This window comes from Callithrix jacchus, chromosome 21, assembly GCF_049354715.1.
Source record: "Callithrix jacchus isolate 240 chromosome 21, calJac240_pri, whole genome shotgun sequence".
NCBI classification, from domain to species: Eukaryota; Metazoa; Chordata; class Mammalia; order Primates; family Cebidae; genus Callithrix; species Callithrix jacchus.
In genome coordinates, this window is record NC_133522.1 from 38,884,481 (window position 1) to 38,908,938 (window position 24,458).

The 24,458-nt window shown below is 43.0% G+C and overlaps 1 protein-coding gene and 1 non-coding gene across 3 annotated transcripts in view; one reads left to right on the top strand and one right to left on the bottom strand.

The window, feature by feature from the left end:
• The window catches only part of LOC128930367 (uncharacterized), a 47,526-nt gene extending 38,978 nt beyond the window's left edge, over positions 1 to 8,548 (top strand). For both annotated transcript variants that reach the window (XR_013530560.1, XR_013530561.1), the window contains one exon: positions 8,420 to 8,548. The gene's annotated coding sequence lies outside the window, so the exon portion shown is untranslated. The remainder of the gene's footprint in view (positions 1 to 8,419) is intronic.
• A 14,579-nt stretch (positions 8,549 to 23,127) lies between these two features.
• LOC118149997 (small nucleolar RNA SNORA70) lies at positions 23,128 to 23,262 on the bottom strand. The gene has a single exon (XR_004737766.1). It is a non-coding gene; the product is annotated as a small nucleolar RNA SNORA70 (small nucleolar RNA).
• Positions 23,263 to 24,458: the final 1,196 nt, after the last annotated feature.

Here is a 24,458-nt window from a genome sequence, read left to right on the forward strand (position 1 = left end):
GAATCTAATGCCAGGTTATCTGTCACTGTCTCCCATCACCCCCAGATGGGACTGTCTAGTTGCAAGAAAACAAGCTCATTCTACATTAGGGTGAGTGGTATAAGGATTTTATTATCTATTACAATGCAATATAATAAAAATAAAGTGCACAATAAATACAATGCACTTGAATCATCCCAAAACCGTCTCCTAAACCTGCCTGTCTGTGGAAAAATTATCTTCCATGAAACTGGTTTCTGGTGCCAAGAAGGTTGTGAACTGCTGAGAAAAAGGAAAATCTTGCTAATTAAAAGCACTGGGAGACTGGAGAAATTGATTTGTAATTGCACCTCAGTAGGTAAATTCATTCATTCATTTATTATTCATCTCGTGAATCCTTACCACATACATGCACTGTGCCAGGATATATAGGGGCACAGAGGTCAATGTCATGGTTCTTGTCTTTAAGGAAGTTATACTATAGAAGGGGTTGAACTTATTATATAAGTTGTATCTGGGAAATGTTTGAAGGGAGGTGCAGACATAATGCAGGGGAGTCTCAGTGAAGGTCGGCCTTTTCCAGGGAGATTGGTGAAGTCCTTGTGGAGAGGTAGTTTTGGATTTCTACACAAAGTAAAGGATGGCTGTGATCTGGGTGGTCAGATGTGGGGAAAGGACAATGATCTGTCATGGACTGATTCTTTGATCAATTGCTGATGCAAGCTGATGGATAAATTCTTCCTCCTTTCTGAGCCAAAGCAGTCTGACACACATGGCTTCTCAGGTGGCCCACAGGATAAAGAAACTCAGTAATTAAGAAAATTGCTGGAGCAAAGGTTTGGAGGTGGAGGAGTCCCAGGCCTACTGAGCCATTTGGAAAGCCAGTGAATCACAGCCAGGATAAAGGGAATTGAGAATAGAGAGAAGCTGCTATTGTTGGGTGATCAGTTTCAGCAAAGCACATGTAGAAATTCTACCATGTGAGAATAGCAAAGTGGATCTTGGTTCAGACCTTGGGTCTATTACCTTCTTGCACATTATTTAAACTTTATGAGACTCAGTTTCCTTATCTATAAAGTGGGGATAATAATACTTTGTTGAAAGGTGGAGCTGAGGAAAAAATGAGGTAATATATGTGGACTGGATGCCTGAAAATGAGGGAGGGAAAGGCTGGCCAACGATACACTGGGTGCCCCAAATTTCTGGAGCAACTGTGGCTAATCCAGTGGTTTAGCATACTCAACCTCTGTTTCAACATCTTTCTCTCTTGCCTGCCTCTAGTGTAGAGACTGGAGAGTTCTGTCATTCAACACACCAGAGTCTCTTGAAGCTGAGATTTCAGATGGGATTTAAGTTTTATTATTTATACTTGATTCAGAATGAAGTCACGTGGAGAGATGACCCTGAGACTTTGTTTGGGAATTGAGTTAGGTGAGGAGAGAGAGGAGAGTACTGGGAATCTCTTGCTGGACAGGGTCTCAGCAGATGTGGCATGGTCTGCTGTGGGGGTGGCCTTCTGACTGAGTTGTTGACTGGCTGTGGCTGATGTGACATGGCTCAGGAGCTGAGGACTGTGGCACTAACTTCCTGTTGGAGAATATAGCCTCTTAATTCAGCAACTTCCTGATTGTGGAAGAGGCAGTAGCTCCCGTGATGGCCCAATTCTATGGTGACTTTCAGAGTTCAGCCTAGAATCCATTTCTTCAGTCCTTCCAATGACTCAAGGAACTATCTGTTTATCTTAAGAAATTCCTGGTTGGTTAAACCAGCTAGCGTAGACTCTGCTGCCTATAACCAAGAACTCTGACTTATACACTAGTGCCTTAATTCTGGCCAATGCGAGGTGACATAGTTTGGATCTGTGTCCCTGCCCAAATCTCATGTTGAATTGTAATCCCCAGTGTTGGAGGTGGGGCCTGGCAGGAGGTGATTGGACCACGCAGGTGATTTCTCATGAATGCTTGATGCTGTCTTTGATACTGTCTCTACGATAGTGAGTTCTCAAAAGATCTGGTTGTTTAAAAGTGTGTGGCACTTCCCCACACCTACTCCTGCTTTTCCCATGGGTCATGCCTGCTCCCCATTCACCTTCTCCATGATTGTAAGTTTCCTGAGGCCTCTTCAGAAGCCAAGCAGTTGCTGCTATGCTTCCTGTATGGCTCACAGAACCATGAGACAATTAAACTTCTTTTCTTTAGAAATTACTCGGTCTCAGGTATTTCTTTTTTTTTTTTATTGCATTTTAGGTTTCGGGGTACATGTGAAGAACATGCAAGATAGTTGCATAGGTACACACATGGCAGTGTGATTTGCTGCCTTCCTCCCCTTCACCTATATCTGGCATTTATCCCCATGCTATCTCTCCCCAACTCCCCACCCCTCGCTGTCCCTCCCCTATTCCCCCTAACAGACCCCAGTGTGTAGTGCTCCCCTCCCTGTGTCCATGTGTTCTCATTGTTCAACGCCTGTCTATAAGTGAGAACATGCGGTATTTCATTTTTTGTTCTTGTGTCAGTTTGCTGAGAATGATGGTCTCCAGGTTCATCCATGTCCCTACAGAGAACATGAACTCATCATTTTTGATGGCTGCATAATATTCCATGGTGTATATGTGTCACATTTTCCCTGTCCAGTCTTTCTTTATAGCAAGGCGAGAATGGCCTAAAACACAAGGTAAGCAGGAGTTTACTAATATTGTTTTCTACTCCTTTATTTTAACAACTAACTGAGATAAACAGCACAAGGTATTTAGTGTGAACTGAGCACAGAGAAGGCATCGGTAATGGTAGCTATTACATTGATTACCTTTTGTCACTTTCTCTATTTATGACCCAATGCCTTCCAGGACCTCTTGCTTAGTGGGATTCCTGTCTGAAGGAAATAGTGTGAAGAGCCAGGTACTTCCCTGGAAACTTGAAGGCCAAACATGCAGCTGCTGATGGAATGTGGCTGGATCTCTGCGTATGGCGTGTTAAACATTTACCCAAGGTTTTATATCTCCCTGTTTTTTTAAAGCATTTACTTCCACTGGCTCTTTGTGTTAACTGGGTCACATAGTTTAAGTTGATTTAGCAGCAATGAGTACTGGGAAGGTTAATAAAGCCACACCTCAGACTGCCTGTTTTGTTCAGCTGTGGAGCCAACGGGTGGTGGACAAGTGTTTGTTCATGATGCGATTGAATTCTAGCTTTGTCCTTGACCAATTTTGTTTTCTTTCTTCCTTTTATTTTCATCATAAAACCAATGCAGGTTTCTGATAGCACGTTCAGATAATATCCAGGGTATTAAGGTGAAAATCTACACCCCCGCTCCCTTGAAACTGATTTGCAGAAATACCGTCTGGTGAAGTCTGCCATGAAGCAAATCTTTCTTTGTTTTCAAACTTAGCAATTGCTTTGATTGTTCATTAACAGGTGTTCTTTAAAATCTTTTGCCTTGAGCTAGGCATGGTAGCTCACATCTGTAATTCCAGCACTTTGGGAGGCTGAGGTGGGAGGAGAACTTGAAGGTAGGAGTTTGAGACCAGCCTGGGTCTCATAATGAGACCCTGTTTCTGCAAAAAATAAAAAATTAGTGAGGTGTAGAGGTGCCCACTTATAGTCCCAGCTACTCAGGAGGCTGAGGCTAGAGGATCTCTTGAGCCCAGGAGGTCAAGGCTGCAGTGAGCCAAGATTGCACAGCACACTCCAGCCTGGGTGACAGAGTAAGACCCTGTCTCTGAAAAAGGGAAAAAATCTTTTACCACAAGGCCTCAGATTCCACTGTTTCTGACCCCCTCTCTTCATGCATTTTCCTCTGGACTCTCTACCATCCCCTACTTAACTGCCTCCAAATCACTATCAGCGTCTTCCATTACTGTTTCTTCCATCCTGGACAGCTTCAGGAGTCATGTCAGGGTCTCTCTGTCCTTCCCAACTTCCATTCCCCTTCCTTCTTCGGCAACTTCAACATCTGTATTCTCAGCTGGCTGCAGGATATCAGCGCTCATGTCCTCACCTCATGGCCTCGCTGTGCTCCAGACCTTGCACAGGGCTCTGCGTGTGTTCCTTCTCCCTGCTCCATCCTCACAGAGCCTCTGGCTTTACCTCTTCCATCCACCCTCTGCTCCCTGCCCTGCTGCATCCTGACCCCTACTGAGGTGGCCCCTACCTATGACCTTTGCCCTCCTCTCCACGCCAGTCCACTCGGGGTCCTCCCATGGTCGGCTTTCTCAGCATCCACTCTAGGTTGCAGGCACTCATGGAGAAAATGCAGAGAGTTAAGAATTCCTGATATTCGGCTTCCTGAGAACTCGGATGTGATCGTGGAAGTCCTCCCGCCGTTTCCGGCCGAGTGGCTGTGATACTTCTCCACTCGTATCAGATACTCACTCCTGTCACAGCATCCCCAGTTTCGTGAGAAGGCCTTGCATCTAAGAGGAGCCAGGAACCAGACCCATCCTGCTCACACCCATATACTTCTTAAACCACCAACATCTTGGATCAGACACCTTGTAAGCACCGCCTCAGCTCCTTTCAGCCACACCCGTTTGATTCCAGCCGCCACTGTAGTGGCATTTCTGCCATGAGTCGACCAGCTGCATGTAGAACCAACTTTAAAGCACCTCTCACCTCCCATCCGAAGCCTTCTCTGTCATCTCTGCAGCCTGAGACAGACACTGCAAACACTCCTTAGTAGTCTCATGGGTGCAACTTGAAGTTTCGGGGAGTTAATGCCTCCATGGAGTGATCCTTTGACCAATGGGGGATTCAGGCTGATGGATAAATGCCCCCTCCTTTCTCACCCCAGACAGGCAGTCCTGAGACGTGCGCTATGTGACTTCTCAGGTGGTTCATGGAATCAAGCAATAACCTACCTTGTACTGCCTCTTGCTGCTTCCCTTTCCCTCACTCTTACTTTATAGGGATGGCAGTTCCCAGTAAAGCGCTTGCATATATGTATGTTCTACTCTCTGGGGAAATCAGGCTAAGCCACATTCTTTATTCTCTCCAGATTCGAAAATAAATTTTTCTACCTGTGAGCTAAGAACAGCCCTTCCCAACTCCTGCGTTTCTTCTCTAGAGATGGCCTCACCTCTTCCAACAAGCAGAATCTTGATTTTGATAGTTTTAAGAAACATATCCTTAGAGCTTTGAAAATTCGGCTTTTCAGAGTACCCCTCCTATGGAGTTACCTCCATAAAATAATAGGAAGAATACCTGAAGCATCAAAGTGATATCTTCAGTCCCTTAGATGGTTTTTAAAGGACTACACTCGTCATCATACATCATCTTAGTGGAGACGTTACCCATGCACTGAATCTGAATCTAAAAAGCAGGGGGTCCCTATCACTTCATGATAGTTACAGAATGTACGGAGATTAGCAGAGAATAACAAAGACATGATATGACACAGATGTTGGGCAGCCAGCTAGGCATGCTCTCCAAATAAGTGACTCACTTTTGTGCAGCCGTTTCTCAGCAGATGTGATTCCTGTGTGTGCCTTGGCAAAATGTAAACATTACAGCATGGTTTGGATCGTAGAGGTCGACGACAAATGGTAAGAACCATAGATATTAAATGTCAGGAATCTCCTGGACTTTCTCTTAATCCCTGCTGTCTGCTCTTTGGACTCAGATGTGCATGACTTCCTCATTCTGAAACGCATAAACCATCACTTGACCCTCTAGTGCCACTTAGCTATCATTTTATTGTTGCCTAGATCTACGGGAACTTCATTCTCCAAGTCCTCTAATGACTTGCTTGGCCTTACTGTACTTCCCTTCTCTGTGGTACCTGCCTATTAGCCAACCATCCACTGGTCCCTCATTGTCACCCATGATTCTGTAACTTTTTCCTGGTGCTTATATTATTTTACTGGTCACAGCCCTCCCCTCTTTCTCTCTCTCTCCTTCCCTCTCTCCTTTGGGCTGTTGTTTCTCCTTTATCTTTTTTAATAGATGGAGTCTCCTTCTGTCGCTTAGTGCAGTGGTGCCATCTCAGTTCACTGCAACCTCCACTTCCCGGGTTCAAGTGATTCTCCTGCCTCAGCCTCCTGAGCAGCTGGGATTACAGGCAAACACCACCAGCTAATTTTTGTATTTTTAGGAGAGATGGGTTTCACCATGTTGGCCAGGCTTGCCTTGAACTCCTGACTTCAAGTGATCCACCTGCCTTGGCTTCCCAAAGTGCTGGGATTACAGGTGAGAGCCACTGTACCCGGCCTATTTCTCCTTTCTTTCTTTCTAAAGTGTTGTCCTTAACCCTGCTCTTCTTTGTGAGTTCTAGTCACTTCTTTCAGTTATATGAAAGTCACCGCTGCTTGGAGAATAAACTCAACACACACTATTAGAAATAAGATGGCTGTCTTATTGTCACTTACAGGTCATCTATCCTCAGTTTGAATGCAGCCAGAGGTGAAAGGCTTGCTCCCTCACGTGGCAGCTATTCTCATTTTTGGAGAGCTCTAGTATGTAAAATAATTTCTTATGGATGGCTGAATCTCCTGGAAATTTTAAGACATTGGCTGTCTTCCCTCCCTGAAGAGCAATGCTGCAAAATCTTCTGTCTTCTTTCCGATAACCCTTAGCAACACTCTTTTGGCTCCTATGAAGCTTTCTTAGCCCCAAAGTCTCTTAGACCCAAAGCCTCAGAAATGTTTTGATTATTCCTTCTTTAACCCATGAAGTGAACAAATAATCAAGTACTGCAAACTGTAGTTTGAAATTTCTCCTGCAGATACAGCAAGGCGTAATAATTACATGTAGAAATAATAACTTTTTTTTTTTTGAGACAGGGTCTCACTCTGTCACCCAGGCTGGAGTACAGTGGTGCTATCTCAGCTCACTGTAGCCTCTACCTCCTCGGCTCAAGCAATTCTCCCATTTTAGCCTCCCAAGTATCTGGGACCACAGGTGTGTACAACCGTGCCCGGCTGATTTTTGTATATTTTTTTTGTAGAGACAGAGTTTTGCTATTTCGCCCATAGTCGTCTCAGACTCCTGGGCTCAAGCAATCTGCCTGCCTCAGCCTCCCAAAGTGCTGGGATTATAGGTATGAGCCACTGCACTCAGCCAGAAATAACAACTTCTCTCACATTAATTTAAAGAGCTAATTCAATAGGGATTTTAGAAATTCAATGGAAATTGATACAAGCATAGAAGGAGTTGAAGCAAGTTCTGAAGTTCAATGAGATAATAAAGAAAACATCCAAAAAATGAAGAATGATAAAGGGGATTAGTCGTTTGACTTAATTAAACAAAATAATAATTTGGGAGGCTGAGGTGGGTGGATCACTTGAGGCCAGGAGTTCGAGACCAGCCTGGCTAACATGGCCAAACCCCTTCTTTACTAAAAATACACAAATTGGCTCGGCCTGGTGGCACACACCTGTTATCCCAGCTACTCGGGAGGCTGAAGCACTGAAATCTGGTTACACTGAGCTGAGATCCACCACTTTTCTCCAGTCTGGGCGACAGAGCAAGGCTCTGTATGAAAAAAACCCAAAAACCCCAAAACAAAACAAAAAAAACCCCTAAAATGCAAAAACCAAAGTGACAGTCATTAAAATTGTGTGGTACTGACACAAACGCAGACAGACTGGAATGCAGGCAGTGGTGCACACCTGCAGCCTCAGCTATTTGGGAAATCACTGGAGCCCAAGAGCTTGAGGCTGGCCTGGGCAACACGGTGAGACCTTGTGTCTAAAAAATTTTGTTTTCAATTGATACATAAGAGAAGGAAATACGCATTACTGAGGAGTTAAGGATTACTCAGCAATAATCTGGAATCACTGGCTATGAATTTGGAGGAAAATCCAAATATAGATTGTCACTATATGTTGAATTAAGTCTATACGGGATTAATAAATTAAAAAATATAAAACCAGGCCAGACGTGGTGGCTCACGCCTGTAATCCCAGCACTTTGGGAGGCTGAGGTGGGAGGATCATGAGGTCAAGAAATTGAGACCATCCTGGCCAACATGGTGAAACCCCATCTCTACTAAAAATACAAAAATTAGCTGGGCGTGATGATGTGCACCTGTAGTTCCAGCTACTCAGGAAGCTGAGGCAGAAGAATTGCTTGAACCCAGGCGGTGGAGGTTGCAGTGAGCCAAGATTGCACCACTGCACTCTAGCCTGGGTGATACAGCGAGACTCTGGCTCAAAAAAAAAAAAATATATATGTATATATATATGTGTATATATATACGCATATATATGTATATATATAAAGGATAATTTTCTTACACTTATTCACACATGAGTACTGACCAGTAGAAAACATGGCATGCCATCAATACAGTGAAAACGTAATGCGTTCAGGGCAACCAAGCTGCTCAGTAGCGTTCCTGGACTAGCCGCATCCAGCAGCAACAAACAACAGCAGGTTTCCTGTCTCCACCTACGATGCTATGTTTTGATTAAAAGGTTATTGTGCACTGTATTTTATTTTTGTAGGTGAGAAGAAACTTCAGAAGCAATTGAGAGACCAGGAAGTGGGCATTCTGGGGCTTGGGAGGCATTCTGCTGCCCATGGCTTTTAAAGATGTTTCCTCCAGAATCATCTGCCTCATTAAAGCATAAATGTCAAGCATAAATTGTCCTTGTCTAGAAGTCTCTCTTTGACTTAGAAACCTGACATGATTTCTTGTTCTGTTATGAATGCTCTAGTCGTTCAATGAGTCCATCATACATTTTCATCTTGTTGTCTAGAGGCTATTTTTCTGCATTAACAATGGTATCCTCATCATTGTGCACCTGCATTTTGACTGTGACCCGTTGTAGGAACAGATGCTCTGTGCTGCAAAGAAAAATTAGCAATGAAGCAAAGGATCTCTTAGCAAAGCCATTTTTACTTCCTGGACTGCAGAAGGGTACCCTGGCTTGCCATCTTGCCAGGAGAGTATAATGAGCAAGAAAACGCGCACCTATTTATCCCTTAGGCATTTGGGTTGTCCTTACTGCTGTGTCTGATTTCCATTGGCTGGAGCCAGACCTCACAATCTAAACTCAAACCCGATTGGCTAACAACTTAAAACTTTTCTAAAGAGGTGAGGAGCATAGGCTGCGAGCTGGGACATGCCTGTAAGCACATCCAGCTTAGATATCTTGGTTAAAGTACAAGGATACCGAATATGCTACTTGCCTGTAAGCATGGTATGTTTAACAGCTACATAAGATAGGGCTTAACAAAGAGTTATTAGCAAATTTATTCTTTAACAAGAAAGGAAGCTTTAAAGAGGAACTGTTTTTACTTCCCACACCCATTGCATGAGGTCAGATGAGAAATCATCCATTTGTGACATCATGTTGGTTCTTAAAAAGTTTCAGATTTTGGGGTATTTTAGATGTTAAAATTTAAGATTAGGGATGTTCAACCTGTAATAGATGATGCAACCACTTTGGAAAACAGTCTGACAGTTCCTCGAAAGGTAGAAGACAGAGTTACCATATGACTGGGCAATTCCACTGTGAGGTATATATCCAAGAGAAGGGAAATGCATGTTCACACAAAAACTTGTACATGAATGTTCATAGCAATGTAATTCATCATAACCCAACAGTGGTGACAACCCATGTCCATCAACTGATGAATGGATAAATAAAATGTGATATATCCACACAATGGAATATTATTCAGCACTGACAAAGAATGATGTATCGATACATACTGCAACATGGACAAACCTCGAAACAGTGTCTAAGCACAAAAATCCAGTCCGAAAACACCACATATTGTACAATTCCATTTATATAAAATATCCAGAATAGGAAAATCCATAGAGACAGAAAGTAGATTGGTGGTTGCCTAGGGCTGGAGGCGGGATGAAATGGGGAATGACTGCTAATGGGCAAGAGGTTTATTTTTGGGGCGATGAAAAGTTTCTAAAATTGATTGTGGTGATGGTTACACAATTCTCTGAATATACCAAAACCAATGAAGTTTGCACTTTATATGGGTGAATTGGGTAGCATTTGAATTATGCCTCATTAAAGCTGTTAGAGGAGAAGTAATTGAAGTCAGAAAGGAAATGTATTAGAGAAACAGACCGATAGGCTATGTATAGATGTACAGAATTAGCTCACATACTTAGGGAGACTGAGAAATCCCTCCGTCTGCCATTTGCACATTGAAGGTCCAGGAAAGCCAATGGTATAGTTTCAGTTCAAGCCCAAAAGTCTAAGACCCAGAGGAACCAATGATGTGATTCTAGGTCTGAGCCCAAAGGCCCGAGAAGCTGGAGAGCTGATGTCCAAGAGCAGAAGAAGATGGATGTCCCGGCTGAAGCAGAGGGAGACGATTCACCCTTCCTCCCCAGATTTGCTTGTTAACCCTGACTGAGCAAAGAGCTCAGTGTGTAAAATATATGTCTAAGAGGGAGAGGACTCTCAGGAGACCTGGGAGACGAACTGGCCCTGGTATTGAAACAACCGCTGTAATAGGTTGTTACGTATCCGGGTGGAGAGACAGTGATGCGGGAACTTGCTGGGCTTAGATCCTGAATCTACCAAACCTGTGTCTTCCGCTAAGCTGGGGATCTGCTAGCTGCCTACGAAAGGACCGGTGGCTGCAATCCACTGACAGTTTCACATATGGCGTGTTCTGGGGCATCAGCCATCTAGCTGGGGAGAGAGCCCTGGCTCGGAAGACGACAAGGGTGCACAGGAATAACTGGGACTCCATCAGCCAAGGGAGGGTGCCTGTAGGACTCAGTTCGAGGGACAGTTTCAACCTCCTGGTGCCATCTTTCACTTATGTCCCACACCTCCAGTTAGCGTTGCGCCTCATCTAAATACCCACACCCTGACATTTGCCAAACTATCCGGACCATGAACATGGCCGCAGATTCTGCTTCAAACCATAGCTGAGCAGGCAGCTCCATACAGGCCCCAAGGCCTGTGCATTTCTGATCAAGTCCTCCACCTGCTGGTGGTGCTGGATTCTCACGTCCCTAGGGTTTACCAGTAACACTTGTGTTGTTAGACTTTCCTGACTGTCACTGTCTTGGAGTGAATGCTTACACTCCATCCCATTACCACTAGAAATTTCAGACTATTAACACCACCACCAACAAAAAGCTAATGCCTGTTAGAGGCGCAATCCATGAAGCAGCAACAGGAGACTGACTGCTTTTGTTATGAGCCAGAGTTTGATGTGATGAAAACAGAAACAAAAACCAGCCTCTTGTCTTGGTGAGAAGGGGGCTCGCTAGGCAAAAGGATGGCGAGAAAGGTCACCTGCATTCCTCATTCAACCTCTTCCTTATTCCTTGATTTCTCCCAACAAGCCATCAAATCTGAGATTTGGTGTTATAAACCTCTTCAAGAATACTGGAGACGAGACTGGGCTTGGTGGTTCACACCTGTAATCCCAGCACTTTTGAAGGTGGAGGACGGCAGATCATGAAGTCAGGAGTTCAAGGCCAGCCTGGCCAACATGGTGAAACTCTGTTTCTGCTAAAAAGACAAAAATTAGCCAGGCGTGGTGGTGGGCGCCTGTAATCCCATCTACTTGAAAGGCTGGGGCAGGAGAATCTCTTGAACCCTGGAGGCAAAGTTTGCAGTGAGCCAAGATTGTGTCACTGTACTTCAGCCTGGGCAACACAGTGAGACTCTGTCTCAGAAGAAAAAAAAAATTATTGGGTGAAAAATAGCAAACTCTGGAACTTTCAGATAATTAAACTACCCCTTGTGTGACTTGCCCAAAATAATGTTTTTACAAACTCATGGAACTTTACTGGCTGTAGGTGATAAAACAGTTGGAGTAATGTTGTGATTTGATTATTCAGAAATGAAATTTATGGCTTAAATGTCACCCAGGATTTATAGGATTAAAAAAAGTTATTCTTCAGTATTTGAAATACCACTTTGCAAAAGCAGAAAGGCTGTAAATGTGTTAAACTGGCTAAGAAAATTAAGATGGCCATAATATATTTTCCAATAAAAATCATAGCATAATAGCAAAATTACTGCAGAAAACCAGTTATTGTGGCAAAGACATAAATGTTACAGCTGCAATAATATGCTGTTTGTTTTGGCAGGAGAAGAGTCCTGTACAGTGCAGTTTTTTAATGGGGGAAAGACATAAAAGGAAAATACTGTAAAATTAAAGGACTATTTTTAAAAAACCAAGAAGTACATGAATGCTTTTAAATTTTGAGCCTGTGTATATTTTGAATAGATGGGATCTTGCTATGTTGCCCAGGCTTGTCTTGAACTCCTGGGCTCAAGTGATCCTTCCACCTTGAGTGGAAGTGCTGGGATTATAGGCATGAGCCATGAGTCACTGTACCTGGCCCCATTCTATTGATGGGCATGTAGGTTGTATCTAGTTTTTTTTTTTTTTTTTTTTTTTTTTTTTAACGATTACAAATAGGGAACCCATGAACATTCTCATAAATATGTTTCGGTGAACATGTACATACATTCTGTTGAGTATACATCCAAGATTGAAATTGCTGAAAATGTACATATGTCTCTGCTTGAGTAGATATTGCTTAACAGTTTTCTAAGGTGGGTGGACCATTTTACACTCCCGCCAGTAGTATGTGAGGGTCCCAGTTGTTCGTGAGGGTCCCAGTTGTTCCTCACTCTTGCTGACACTTGATAGTGTCTTCTTCATTTTAGTCATTCTTGTGTACACAATTGTGGTCCTTGGTGACATTTTCTTAATAACAATTTGAAGGCTATCTTCTTCGTGTAGTGACACAATTGCTCATAATTCTGCCCATTTTTTTCCTTTGGGTTGTCTGACATTTAATATAAATCATTTTGTAGGGCTTCCCTATATAATCTGAATGAGTCCTTTGTTGAATATACGTATTTTATATGTATTCTCCCACTCTGTGGTTTAACTTTTCACTCTTAACACTGTCTTTTGATGAACAAAAGTTTTTCATCTTAACGTATTCTAATTTACTTATTTTTTTTCTCTATGATTATCACATTTTATCTGTTGATTAAACAAACCTTTGGCTACTTCAATTTCATGAAAATATTTTTCCATGCTCTATTACAAAAGTTTTACTGTTTTATTAAATTAAACTATATGAAATTACTAATAGTCAACTTTAAAAATAGCAATTTCATGTGGTTTAACCCAACACATTTAACCTAAGATCTGTCTGGAATTGATTGTCATGTTTGGTGAGAGTTAGAGGTCAATATTTTAAACAAATTTAATTGTCTGATTATCAGTTTCTTACAAATTGGCTGACTGTATCTACGTGATCTGTTTCTTGACTCACAATTCTGTTCTATTGGTTTGTCCATTCTGGCACCAATACCTTACTGTCTTGACCACTATAGTTTTATGATAGGTTTTTTTTGTTTTGTTTCCTTTTGTTTTGTTTTTGAGGTGGAGTTTCTCTCTTGTTGCTCAGGCTAGAGTGCAATGGTGCGATCTCTGCTCACTGCCACCTCCTCCTCCTGTGTTCAAGTGAGGCAAGAGTGCCTTAGCCTCCCGAGTAGCTGGGATTACAAGTATATGCCACCATGCCTGGATAATTTTTTTTTTTTTTTGTATTTTTAGTAGAGATGGGGTTTCACTATGTTGGCCCGGCTTGTCTTGAACTCTAGTGATCAATCCACCTCTGCCTCCCAAAGTGCTGGGATTACAGGCGTAAGTCACCACGCCTGGCAGGGTCTTTTAACCATTTTAATAGTACCGGAAGTGTTCTTCAAGATTGCCTTAGTTACTCTTAGCCACTGTTTCCATTTAATTTTAAAATCTCTTGGTTTTAGAATTATTGCTATATGTATTTAAATTTACATGTGATAATCGTACATATTTATGAGGCACATAGTGATATTTCGATGCATATAATGTATAGTGATCAGAGTCTCTACTAAAAATACAAAATTTAGCTGGTTGTGGTGGTGGGCACCTGTAATCCCAGCTACTCAGGAGGCTGAGGAAGGAGAATCACTTGAACACGGGAGGCAAAAGTTACAGTGAGCCAAGATGGCATCACTGCCCTCCAGCCTGGGCGACAGAGCCAGACTCCACCTCAAAAACAAACAAACAAACAAACAAACAAACAAACAAACAAACAAACAAACAAAAACAACAGCAACAAAAACGTTCCTGGGAAAGTTTAAATGTGATCAGCCCAATAGTGAGATGGCTCTGTAAACATTCAATCCATGGTTACACACCATTAGCTTAAATGAGAGCGTCGCTTTCTCTTCCACTAGATGGCAGTGTTTCTCTGCACACCGACCAGATGTGCAGGCTCTCCAGCAAGGCAGCCAATGTCCCCCAGGGGGCGCCCGGAGCTCGCAGCACCTGCTCCTGACCCAAGGAGCCACCTAAGACGTGGTACCAGCTTCTACTTACCTGGTGAAAGGAGAGGTGCTGAGGGTCCCCTGAGCCTTGTGGCTAAGAACTAGGGAAGCGAGCGGATGAAATAGGAGGAAGGTGTTCCCAGCACGCAAGCACTTCAGTGAAAACACACCCGAAGCGGATGCCTTTCCTAAGGAGTATCTTGAAACCTAATTTAGAATTTGAAATGGAGCTTTCTTTCCTTCTTCCTTTATCCACTCGCCTTGGAAAGCATGTGACTAGTAGGCGGTGCTGCTCTAGGTCTCTTCAGTTTACAAGATGCTCCCTTTATGTCATTGCACCATTACAAGTAATTGCAAAACCACAGTAACTTTTGCACCAAATGAATAATTAAAAAACAAACATCCCTCCACCCCCCAGCTTCCCAGAAGACCTCTTTTAGTATTGACTCTTTTTATGGGTAGATATGCATGGAGACAAATGTTCAAAAAATCATTCTAGCCTCTCAGTAGGTACAGAGAAGTACTTGGTGGGTAGGGAAGAAGCACGGATTGCTGTATAATCATAGCGGATCATAAAACATGACACTGCCAACCCCTTTTTGTATAAAGGGGTTGTACTTTTAAATTTTTGGATCTCAAAATACATTTTCTAATTAAAATGTTTTACATGGCAGTTAGCTTTCTGAGTTATCCCATAATATTACTTCCTATTTTATCATACTCCTTTATCATTTGAGTCATCTATGGTTATCATAAAAAATATAGATCAGGCACAATGGCTCACATCTGTAATCCCAGCACTTTGGGGGGTTGAAGTGGGAGGATCGCTTGAGGCCAGGAGTTTGAAACCAGCCTCGGCAACATAGTGAAGCTGGGTCTCTACAGAAAAAAATTGAAAAGCTGGCCTGGCATTGTGGTATGGGCCTGTAGTCCTAGCTATTCAGGAGGCTGAGGTGGAACAATCTCCTGAGCCCAGGAGTTCAAGGCTGCAGTGAGCTATGATCATGCCACTGTATTCCAGCCCAGGTGACAGAGTAAGACTCTATCTCTATAAATAAATAAATAATATACGTAGAGAGAAAGATATTATAATCCCCCCAACTTCCATTCCCAGGTACAATTGTCAACATTTCTATACCAATATTTTTCTCTATGCATGACCAAAAAGTTGTCACAATTTTAAATTCTTCACAGCAACTGGGTACTAAAGACTTTAGGTGACCTGACTTTAGGTGACTCCTCTTGTCTGTTCTGCTGCCCTGATCCAAGGCAGAGCAATTTTTTTTTCTTTTTGAGACAGAGTCTCACTCTGTTGCCCAGGCTGGAGTGCAGTGGTGCAATTTTGGCTCACAGAAACCTCTGCCTCCTGGGTTCAAGTGATTCTTGTGCCTCAGCCTCCCAAGTCACTGGGACTACAGGTGCATGCTACCACACCTGGCTAATTTTTTATATTTTTAGTAGAGACATGCTTCCCCCTGTTGACCAGGCTGGTCTTGAACTCCTGACCTCAGGTGATCCACCGTCCTCGGCTTCCCAAAGTGCTGGGATTATAAGTGTAAACCACTGCGCCTGGCCGGCAGAGCAATTTATTATCTGTTCTCTGAAGACTTTCCATCTCACTCCAGGCAACATGATTTCTTCATTTCCTGACTGCCGGGTTGCTGGGAGGCACCAGCACCAGGTTCTCGAGTATGTTCCGTGTTCTATGATGGTTTCCTGTTGTTAACCCTTTTGTCTTAGTATTTCTTTGAGAATAGAAGCCATGCTTTAGTAAGTGCTTAATTACACCTAATACATATTTGTTGACTAGTCTGTTAGTTGAAGTCTAGCCCCCTAAGCCTCCGTGTTTCAGTGGTAAAATGTCAATCCCCAGCTCTGTAACTTGCCTTCACAAGCTAATTAATATCCACACTACAGAAAAGAATCGAAGAGGCAGGATTGGGCCCCAGATCTTGCCAGATATGTTTCAGGACAAAAGATGGAAGTTGGGTTCTTGGTTTTGGAGCGCTCGCTGACTACAGAGTTGCGCAAACACTTTGGTACTTAAGTGTCATTTTAAAGTGGTGCCTGGAATAAGTATATAAAGGTCAAGTTGTTTCTCCACATGTTATGGTCTTCTTCTCCATACCTTGGGAAATTAGTGTTATTTTAAAATGGTCTTAAAACCTGTTCAGACTTCACCGATAGTTAAACAATGCAAATGGCCACAACTTACATAATTAGCCAACATATTTTAAAATGAAATTTCGCTACGCTGGTGAGGTCTCAGCAAAGTGCAACATCCATATGTAGCCAGTTACAATGTAAGTTGGTTCAGCTCTTTGGAAAGCAGGTAGTACTTCTGATCCGAGAACCATAAAAATGTTTTTTTTTTTTTTTGATCAAATAGTCCTGTGTTTTGGAATCTATCCTAAGCCAAGCTTCTAAAGGAAGTTGAATGCTCTGTGTTTGAAAATGTTCACTATAATCTTTATTTTTAGCATTGAAAACTTGGAAACAAGATGGTAATAACTACCACTTGTCTAGCTCTGCCGTTCAGAAGGAGCTGTCACGTGTATCCTTTCCTTGGATTTTACGGTGGCCCTGGGAGGTAGGTGCGGTTGTGATCATCGCTTCATAGATGAAGAAATGTGTTCGGCGTGGTTAAGGTACCCAGCTCATGCTGTTGGAATAGAAGCAGAACAGAGCTGAGGTTTTCTGATTCCAGGGCTGATCCTGCGGTATGACATTCCTTTCTATTTGTGTCCAGCAACAGGGTAAATGTGAATAAAGGAACAAGAATATAAGTATCTAGCATTGACATAATTATTTTGAAAGCAACATAGCAATATCAAAAACAGTACTTGGCTGAAAAAAAGTACCAAAAAATTCACCTTTGCTTTGATTATTGTGTAAAATTAGATAGCCATAATACTTAAGGACTGGAAGAGAAGGAAAAAACCAAAGTCATTGATAGGTTTCCTTTCATCTCAGTACCTCAGCAATATCATTTCATATTGCTGTGCGTGATGTGGTGCTCTTTGGTTCTTGAATGGAATCATAATTTTCTTAGAAAAATTCTGTATATAGAAACACATTCCACCAGGTTGCACTTGCTTTGAGAACACTAAATATAAAAGTTCTTGAAATTATAGATTCAGAGAGTCACAAAGGCCTATGAGGGAAGGGCCAGTGCTGGTGGCAGAGAGAGGCTGAGCCCAGCAGTGCCAAGCCCATGTTCTGACCGTTTCATCCATGACACTTGGAAAGTGAACCTTGTGTGGAGCATGGAGGGGTGGGACCTCCTTGGGAGGCTGACAAAAGAGGGCTGGGCTTGCCAAATGAAATCAGCCCTTGGGAGGCTGGAGGAGCCTCTGCTGTCCTCAGCGCCAGTGATTGAATGCAGGATTATAGAGGAAACATTCCTTCCACCCTCCTCAGCCCCCAACCTCAGCTCATCAGGCCCATTCACAAAACTCCTTCCCCAAAATATTGACAGGGTGCCTTCTTTTTATCACCTTCACACCTGACACTACAACTCACACGAAGGGGCTTCAGGAGGCTAATGAAAACCAGGCAACAGGAGAAACCAAAGGCTAACCCCTGAAGAATGCCACAGGGGGTCTAGGGCAAAGGAAAAGACATAGAGTGTGAAAAGCACCTCCCAGACGCTGCCCCTTTCTCACACTCTACCTATAGTTGGCACTCGATGATTTTCTTGTGCCTTCTGCTAGCCAGGCACTATGTCTTGCTGTACATCTTAGTCTAGCTAGTTTTCCTTCTTTTCCAGACATGGCATGTCATGTTGGGTAGCGTCATTTCAACAGCTTGGTCATCCAACTGACATGGATGCTTCATTCTCCTTTGTTACTAAGTCTTTGCCTTTCCAGGAGCATCCACACAGAATCTGCCAGGATGCCATCAGACTAGGCTAGTGTCTTGGGCTCAGCTTAATGTTCCCTCAGCCTGACATATTGGATCACAGCATGTTGGACAGAAATGTTGAAAGGTTGAGGAGAGAGCTGTAAGGGAATAGTGCCTGGAATAAATATATACAAACATTTTAGAACTACCACAGAGACCTAGATATTCATCAAAGCTTTTTAAAAGGAAAATATTGTGAAGAATCTTCAAAATACGAGGAGGTGAGTAAATACATGTTGCAGGTGCAATAAACGAGTGACTTAGGAAATCAGAACACAGACTGTCATGCCAGATTGCCTGGACTTTGTGACTTATACTACCTATGTGACCTTGAACAACCTCAGTTTCCCTGTCTGAAAAGTGCAGATAATGATGATGATAATAATGATAGTACTTGCCTCACAGGGTTGTTCTGAGGATTGAAAGCATTATGCAACAGGCTCTTAGATCATCATCTTTTTTTTTTTTTGAGACGGAGTTTCGCTCTTGTTACCCAGGCTGGAGTGCAATGGCGCGATCTCGGCTCACCGCAACCTCCGCCTCCTGGGTTCAGGCAATTCTCCTGCCTCAGCCTCCCTAGCAGCTGGGATTACAGGCACGCACCGCCGTGCCCAGCTAATTTTTTGTAATTTTAGTAGAGACGGGGTCTCGATCTCTTGACCTCGTGATCCACCCGCCTCAGCCTTCCAAAGTGCTGGGATTGCAGGCTTGAGCCACCGCGCCCGGCCAGATCATCATCTTTTATCCAATACATGCTATAAGAAGTGTGAGCTATTATTATTATTACTTGTTTACAGCAATAAACCCGAGAGGTGTATTAGCATCAGCAACTTTCCTACAGAGCCAAAGAATATAGAAATGCCAGTACAGACAGGGAGAATTCTGATTATTTTATTTTATTTTTGAGACAGAATCTTACTCTGTCGCCCAGTCTGGAGTGCAGTGGTGTGATCTTGGCTCTCTGCAACCTGTGCCTCCTGGGTTCAAGCAATTCTCCTGCCTCAGCTTCCCAAGTAGCTGGGACTACAGGTGCATGCCACCACGCTGGGCTAATTCTTTGTATTTTAGTAGAGATGGGGTTTCACCATGTTGCCCAGGCTGGTCTCAAACTTGAGCTCAGTCAATCTGCCTGCCTTGGCCTCCCAAAGTGCTGGGATTACAGGTGTGAGCCACTGCACCTGGCCCTGATTATTTCTTTATACTGTATGTCCTTAAGTACAGTTCTAAAAGAAAATACTAGCACATAGAATTTAGAAGTTTATTAAAATGCAAAAATCATAGGAATGCAAGGATGGCTTGCTATTATGAAATATATTATTATAATTTACTATATTAATAGATAATGGAAGAAAAACCCCATAATTACATTTTTGTGACCCAAAGAGCTTTTTTGTCAAAAATTTACAATTATTTCTTCATTTTAAAAGTTTCAACTAGCAATAGATTCTGGACACAATAAATTAACACATAAACATGTATGCACATATTAATTGAAAAACCATCATGATGCTAAATGTCCAAATGCTAAAACCATTTTTTTCCATTATTAAAGATATAACTGATCACCAGGGAAACTATTTTTCAATACTGTTGTAGGATACTAGCCAATGCAATCAGATAGGAGGAAAAAAAGCCATAAATATGGGGAGAAAATTATTTGCATATTGTATAATTATCTACCTATAAAATCCATAAAAATCAATTGAAAAGCTGTTGGAAACAATATGACTAAGTAAAGTACCCAGTTACAAAGTTACTTATACAAAAATTAACAGGCTTTTTCCATACACAAGTATAATGGGATGAAATTGGTCAATTTCAAGTCTGATTGGCTGGGGGATTTTTTTATCTTCTGCAAACCAGACCTCCTCTGCCTCTGAGCAGTGGTCTGTAACAGGATGAATTTCTGTTGGATCAACTGAAGTGGTGGCTTGGGCAGCGAGGCAATTCTTTATCAAGACATACCTTTTTGTGGCTTCTAATTACCTGCTGGCAGGAACTAAAAGTGTGTCTGTTGTATGCATGCCATGTGTGTCAAATTAGAGTCTTTGAAGCTGTTCAAATAAAGAGGATTAGTCATAGTTCTAGGGAGATATAAAGACTAAGCCAAAAGAAGCAGAGTTTATCTGGCTTCACGCTTCACCCATCTGTTAACCCGGCTGAGACACATTTTCTGTAGCATTAGTATTTTGTGCACTGTTTTTCTTGATATAGTCACAGATTTAATTGATTCTTTATGGTAATAGACCTCTTGTATCCATAAAAGGAACATATTCCATCATTATCTTAGTATCACATCCAATACAGAGTGGCAGTGCAATTGGAAAGTTATTTCTCAGACCACTAAATTTGTACATAAACATTAAACACCATATATTCCTTTTAAGCTTACTTTTGATCTGCTGTCAACCCTAAGAAGTTGCTTTATTACGATTAACTCTGTATAACAGTTAATTTTTTCCTCTAAAATGTGTTTTAAAGTCCGAAGCTGTATTTGACATTATTTTTGAAGCTATGTGATTTATTCTTTTTTATTGTCCACTGTCAAATATACATATTTGAAGATATGTATGATAGTACCATTTTCAAGTGCTAGCTAGTTTAAGGACCACAGAGCATCTAAGTGATATAAAGCTTCACCCATAAACCCCAAGCCCCTAGGACTGTAGGCCCTCATATATTATCCTTAATATCAGAGGAATTCTGTTTATAACATATATGCTGAGTTCAAGACCAGCCTGAGCAACATGACAAAACCCCACCTCTATGAAAAAATACAAAAATCAGCAGGGTGTGGTGGCGCACCTGTAGTCCCAGCTACTTGGGGGCCTGAGATGGGAGGATAACCTGAGCCCTGGGAGGTCACGGCTACAGTGAGCCATGATTGTGCCACTGCACTCCACTCCAGCCTGGGTAACAGAGTGAGACCCTGCCTCAGAAAAAAAGAAAAAAAAAGGAGAAAAGCAGTCAGTTTTATTCCTGATTTATACAGAAGACATTGAGCGCTGTGCCGCGTTGCCTCTTTGACCTCCCTGGGCCAAAAATGAAGACATTGGATGAGGGTCCAGGGTCTCTTTCAACCATGCACTTCTGTGACTCTAGGCAGGGTGCCAACCATCTTGATTTGCCTGGGACTTGGCAAATCCAGTTTCTTGGACAAGGACTTTCAGTACTAAAACCGGGAGAGTCAGAGAAAACTAGGATGGTTGCTCACCCTAACTCCAGAATCCTTCTGTCTTTATACTGTCAGCTTCCCTGATATGCCTCTGAATACCTAAGATTGGACATAATCCTGCAAAAGAATTCAAACATCAAGTTAGCAAACACAGCTGCTGCGGTGTGGCCCCTCCACTTCCTCATTCATTCCTTCTTCTGCCTTTGCAGTTTCCTACCTGAGGGCTGTTTTGCGAAACTGTTTTTCATCATCCATTGCTGGGGTTTTAGTTTTGGTAGCTAGCCAGAGAGCAGCCAGTCAGCCATCTCAGCAGACTATGGAACACTCACAGAGATGTTCTTCTCTGCAAGGGTTGATGTCTCTGTTTACCTTGGGAAGAAAGCAGAATGTCTGCAATCTCACCACCTCTAGTCTCTCTAGTGAATGTAAAGGCAAGTTCCTTCTCCCACTCCTCCTCTCCTCTTCAGTTTTTAGTCTCCTTCTCATTATTATCATTAATACCAAAAGGCAGTCACCTCTAGGGGAACGACAACCAAGTGAGAAGCTCTCAGAGCATGATGTTTTGATGCTGAGCGGAGGCTGCACACCTTGCGACTGCTCCCTGGTGGGAAGATGGGCTCTGCCAGCCCCAGCTGAGATATCACTTAACAGTGTGGGCTCTTCAGGGGCAGGGCCTGCTCAACATGTTTACAAGATGGGTAGCTATTAGCAACATCTTACAGCTCAGCTAATTAACCGGGAGAGTGCCTGATGAAGCCCAGCTCTAAAGAGGACCAAATCACATCAGTGTTTGGGCTTTAAATTGATATCAAAAAATAACTCACCACAGGTGTGTGTTTTGAGTCTCACCTTCCCGCAGCAGGTTGGTTGGTTGGTATGCTTCAGCTACAGCAGATCGCAAGGTGGCCCAAACAGCAGGGTTATGAGTTTATTAAGGTCATTTACATTGGTTACATGTAGCCATTATTTTAGCTCAGTGGTTAAGATCGTACACGATCACTGATATGGTTTGAAGCTGTGTCTGCACCCAATCTCATGTCAAATTGTAATCCCCACTGCTGGAGGTGTGGCCTGGTGGGACGTGACTGGATCATGGGTGCTCATGAATTCTCATAAATGGTTTAGCACCAGCCCCAGGATGCTGTCCTCAGGATAGTGAGTTCTAGTGGGATCCACTTGTTTAAACGTGTGCAGCACCTCCCCTCTCTCTCGTTCCTACTCCAGTGTGTAATCCACCTGCTTTCCACCACCCACCATCATTAGAAGTTTTCTGAGGCCTCTGCAGAAACTGACAGATGCCAGCATCATGTTTCCTGTGAGCCAGTCAAAACTTTTTTCTTTGTAAATTATCCAGTCTCTGGTGTTTTTTTTTTTTTTTAATAGGAAGTAGGATTTACTGGTGAGTATTAAGAGGGGGCAGCACTGTGGAAGCCCTCATGAGTGTAGGGCCCGCCACTTGTCCAGAGGGCCACACCTGGGGATGTACTTGACCCCACAGCCATCTGGGATGAGCCACTTCTCAGCCACCGTGTCTTCAAAGTCATCAGCATTGAACTCGGTGAAGCCCCACTTCTTTGAGATGTGAATCTTCTGGTGGCCAGGGAACTTGAACTTGGCCCTGCACAGGGGCTCAATCACGTGCTCCTTGTTCTGCAGCTTGGTGCAGAGGGACATAATATCTATGGTGCCATGTGAACACTGGCCACAGTGCCCTGGGGCCTTCCAGAGGCACCTCGCACACCTATTTGGAGCCTACACTGGGGCAGGTGCGAGGTCAGAGACATGAACATACATCTGAAAGGCTGGTCACCAAGGTCCCTTAGAGCAACCCATAAAAGAAACAGGCTGCGTACACTACCAAGGAAGCTGCTGTTTGCAGCCACTGCACACTGGGCCCCCATGAGGAAAGAAACTTGGTCAGCTTAACTGGCTGCAGATCAGGTATTTCTTCATAGCAATGTGAGCACAGACTAATTACGTGGCCAACCCCCGTGAGTCCTGTACCAGAAGCCACCTGGTCCTGCCACTGCTAAGGACATGATCTAAGTGTTGCCTTGGATGAACTCGCTCTCCACTCTGTGGCACACGTGTTTTCCATTAAAATGGCCCTGTTATTCAGGCAGGAATGAAATACTTCTCTCACTTCTCTGGTGAAGTCTTTCCATGGTGAATTTTCTTAATCAGACCAGTAGATGAGTTCCATTTCTTATAAAATCTTCCTTTTACCAATAATCTCTTCAGCAGATAATGACCTTAGTGATTGTTGACACAACTTCCTCTATTTGAAGTTTTAAAGTTTTCCTTTGGTTAAGAAAAATAACTTGAAATTTTGAGGTCACTTCTATTGCTACTCGTGGGTTGAATTGTCCTGGCTACCTAGTGATGTATTGCTTTTTGCACACTGCTAGGAAGGAGGTTCCCAATGTTGAAGGTGTGGCCTGGTGGGAGGTGATTGGCTCATGAATTCTCATCAGTGGTTTAACACCACCCCTTCAATGCTGTCCTCAGGATAGTGAGTTCTGGTGAGATCTGGTTGTTTAAAAGTGCATAGCACTGGCCGGGCATGGTGGCTCACTCCTGTAATCCCAGTAGTTTGGGGTGCCGAGGCAGGTGGATCACTTGAGGTCAGGAGTTTGAATCCAGCCTGGCCAACATGGTGAGAACCCATCTCTGTTAAAAATACAAAAAAAAGTTAGCTGAGTGAGGTGGTAAGCGCTTATAATCCCAGCTATTTGGGAGGCTGAGGCAGGAGAATCACTTGAACCTGGGAGGTGGAGGTTGCAGTGAGCCAAGATCACACCGTTGCACTCCAGCCTGGTATACAAGAGCGAAACTCTGACTCAAAAAAACAAAAAACAAAAGATGTGTACAGCACCTTCCTCCTCTCTCTCCTGTTCCTACTCCAGCCATGTAACGTGCCTGCCTTCCACCATCATCACTGGAAGTTTTCTGAGGCTTCTACGTGGTAGAACTCATGTCTATTTTATGAAGGGTAAAATAGCACCCCTACGATACTGTATTATCCTACCAGAGTTTAATGAATTAGGGTGAAAACCAGTATCTCCCAACTCTCAAGGTAAAAGGCTGTGTTATTTCTGAAGTATTATCACTAGTATGATTTTTACAAAGGCA